Source organism: Hordeum vulgare, chromosome 7H, assembly GCF_904849725.1.
Source record: "Hordeum vulgare subsp. vulgare chromosome 7H, MorexV3_pseudomolecules_assembly, whole genome shotgun sequence".
NCBI classification, from domain to species: domain Eukaryota; kingdom Viridiplantae; phylum Streptophyta; class Magnoliopsida; order Poales; family Poaceae; genus Hordeum; species Hordeum vulgare.
In genome coordinates this window covers 240,706,670-240,710,371 of record NC_058524.1, presented here as the reverse complement: position 1 = coordinate 240,710,371, position 3,702 = coordinate 240,706,670, and positions in this window count along the sequence as shown.

Sequence of the window (3,702 nt, the reverse complement as noted above, 5' to 3'; positions counted from 1 at the left end):
ACAGAAAATAAAACACTAAAATATAAAAAATAACAGAAAAAAATATATAAAATAACTAAGATAACAGAAGTAAAATTTACAAAACAATATTTTTTATAAGTATTTTCAAAATAGGAAATCAAACTAGCAATGCAATCAATTCGCAAGTTAGTATAGAACTAGAATTGATTCCATGCAAACAAATAAGAATAAATAAAATAAAATTTTGTTGTTGTTGAAAAGTTACTGGTAAATATCAGAAAACAAAATATAACTTGTCACAATTAAAAAAAACAAATTAAGAAAAATTAATACAAAAGAAATAGCAAGAAAACAAAAAAAGCTAAAACATAATCTGTTTTGCTTAAAACCCTAAGTAAAATTATTTAAAAAAATTGAAACCTAAACTACTGAAAGATATGATCAACAGGAAACAACAGCAAAAATAATCAAATTAAAAGCTATTTTTAAACTCCCGGAATAAGCAAAACAAGCTTTAATTCAAATCTGATCTAACTCAATTTTTATAAATCCAAACATAGACAAATTATATATTTTTAAAAACTACAGGAAATTTGTGACCTACTGAAAAAGGAATCACCATCATTGGACTTCGGGATCAAACGTTATGGGCTGAACAAGATTGGAACTTTTCTGTTTTTGAACTAAATCTGAAAAAACAGAATAGAAGCTAACTAACTAGGTGGCAGTCCCTGATTGGCTGCGGGGCTGTGCGCTGCGTAGGCTAACCAGCGAATGGCCGCTAAATAAGAAAAAAATTCTCTGGCTAAAAGTTAAGTGAATAAAAACCAGCGGTTTTTTGTTTAAAAACCGAAAGGGTAAGTTACTCTAATCTATACCGTTGAAAATGGATCTAAGGGTAAAACTAAAAAAACAAAACAAGTAAAAAAAAGAAAGGAAAGAGGGGGGCCTTACCGTGGCTGGGAGTTTCTCCCGTGGCTGGAGCCTTCTCCGGCGAGGTGGCAGGCCGCCGGCGAGGGTGGGGAAGGGCCGGTGGAGGAGGGGGGGGGCGAGACTCCAGGGGGGAGGGAGGCGAGGTGGAGGTGGGCCTGCAGGGGGGGGGGGGGCGACGGGGAAAGCTGCTGGCGGTGCTCCTGCTCGCTGGTTCCAGGGAGGGGCGAGGCTTGCAGGGCGACGGGGTGGGGAGGTGCGGCGGTGGAGGGGGGCCGAAGGGGTGGGGAGGGCTCGGCAGGGAGGGGAGGGCTGCAGCGAGGTAGGGGAGGGGTGCAGGGGCGATGTGGAGGAGCACGGTGAGCTCTCTGGTACCGACTCCGGCGAGGTGGCGCGCGAGCTAGAGGCGAGGAGAGGGGGTGGTTTCAACTGGAATGGAACGAGGAGGCCATGGGGGTTCTTATAGAGGCGACGGGAGGCGCTGGGAGGGAAGGTACTTCGCAAATCCCGAAGGTGGAGATTCCTCTGTCCATGGCAGGGAAGGTTCTGTGACGTGAGGGAGAGGAGAGGTAGGAGATGATCTTCTGTTGGGCCAAAATAGGGAAAGGTCTTAATGGGCCACCTGGAGTTTCCTAATAAAAGTGATTTCCTTTCCTATTTTAAAACTAGGAAACTAAAACGATAAAAGGGAATTCAAATCAATTCGGAATAAAGAGTTTCTATATACTAAAATCATCAGAAAAATAAAATACAAATGATGGGCATTTTTCCACGGCAAAAATAAAAAACTTCAGAAAAATTATTTTCACAAAATTGCCTAAAAGATTTATTTTCTTTTGCAAATAATTTTCAAATGACCCTCTAAGTTTTAGGGTTCAAATAACTTTCAAAATGCCCGTGTGTTTGAGGGGCATGTTCCTCCTCTCTTTTCTGTTTGACAGAATGTATTTCCCGGCATTTCTTGCACGAAGAAAACAAATAGAAATGCAAAAGAATTCAAATGCAAATATCCGTTCAAATTCTTTATAGTTGAAGAAGTCACGTCATCTTCTCTCTTTGCTTTTTAAAATGATTAAATTTGAATTCATCGGAGAAGGGGAAAGTCATTTTATTCCCTCTCATTCAAATTTTTTAAAAAGTTTCAAATTTTCACTCAAGTTTCAATCACTCAATCAAACAAACAATCATTCTAATAATTATTTTAACATTCCAAAATTTGGGATGTTACAACATATCAGCTGCTAGTACAGGATTGCCAGTCAATAAAGTTTAATTTCTTCCCGTGTGGTTGTTGCTTCATAGGTTCACTCGAAGTTTTTGGTCCATTTGAGAAGTTTGTAGAGCAGCAGTACCTTTTCACCAAGGCGGGAGATAAAGCGGCTCAAAGCCACCATGTAGCCCGCCATTTTTTAGAACGTGCTTCAACTTGGTAGGGATCACTAGTTGGGATATGTCTTGGATTTTAGCCGCATTGGCCTCTATTACTCTATGGGAGACGATAAATCAGAGCACTTTACCGGTGGGAACCACGAAGATGCATTTGTCCGGACTGAGCCGTATAGCATAAGCCCATAGATTATCAAAGGTTTTCTCGATGTCCTCACCAGCTGGGTGACGTGTTTGATCTTAATGACCACGTCCTTGATACGTCTCCTACGTATCTATAATTTATGAAGTATTCATGCCATGTTTACAATAATTTTGTATGATTTGATTAGAACTACCACGGACTGACATTGTTTTTAGCAGAACTACCGTGGTGTTGTTTTTGTGCAGAAATAAAAGTTCTCGGAATGAGCTAAAAATTTACGGAAAATATTTCTGGAAAATATAAAAAATAATCATGAAAGAATAAACCGGAGGGGGTCCACCACCTGTCCACAAGCCAGCCCCCCCCCTAGGGTGCACCCCTATCTTGTGCCACCCTCGGGCACCGCCTTGATGTGAGACTGATGCCAAAAAATACTATAAATCAGGAAACGTCCAGAAAGAAACCTACATCAGGAGTTCCGCTACCGCAAGTCTCAAGAGCCACGAAAAACCAATCGAGAGCCTGTTCCGGCACCGTGTCGGAGGGGGAAATCGTCATCGGAGGCCATCTTCATCATCCCGGTGGTCCCCATGACAAGGAGGGAGTAGGTCATCCTTGGGGTTGAGAGTATGTACCAGTAGATATGTGTTTGATCTCTCTCTCTCTCTCTTGTTCTTAAGATGGAACGATCTTGATGTATCACGAGCTTTACTAATATAGATGAATCATATGGAGTTTTCCCCTCTCTATCTTCTTGTGATGAATTGAGTTTTCCCTTTGAAGTTTTCTTATCGAATTGAGTCTGTAAGGATTTGAGAACACTTGATGTATGTCTTGCAATGGGATATCCGTGGTGACAATGGGGTGTTCTATTGATCCACTTGATGTATGTTTTGGTGGTCAACTTGCGGGTTTTGTGACCTTCGTAACCTATGCATAAGCGTTGGCACATGTTGTCGTCTTGACTCTCCGGTAGAAACTTTGGGGTACTCTTTGAAGTTTTTTCTGTTGTATTGAACATGATGATTCTAAAATTGTGTGATGCATATCGTATAATCAAGCCCATGGGTACTTGTGGTGACATTGGAGTATATAGGTGACATTAGGGTTTTGGTTGATGTGCAGCTTAAGGTGTTATTTTGGTACGAACTCTAGGGCCGTTCGTGACACTTATAGGGATAGCTCATAAGATTGATCGGAAAATATAACTTTGAGGTGGTGTCATACCCTACAATAATTTCTTCGTTTGTCCTCCGCTATTTGTGACGTCGGAGTGAACT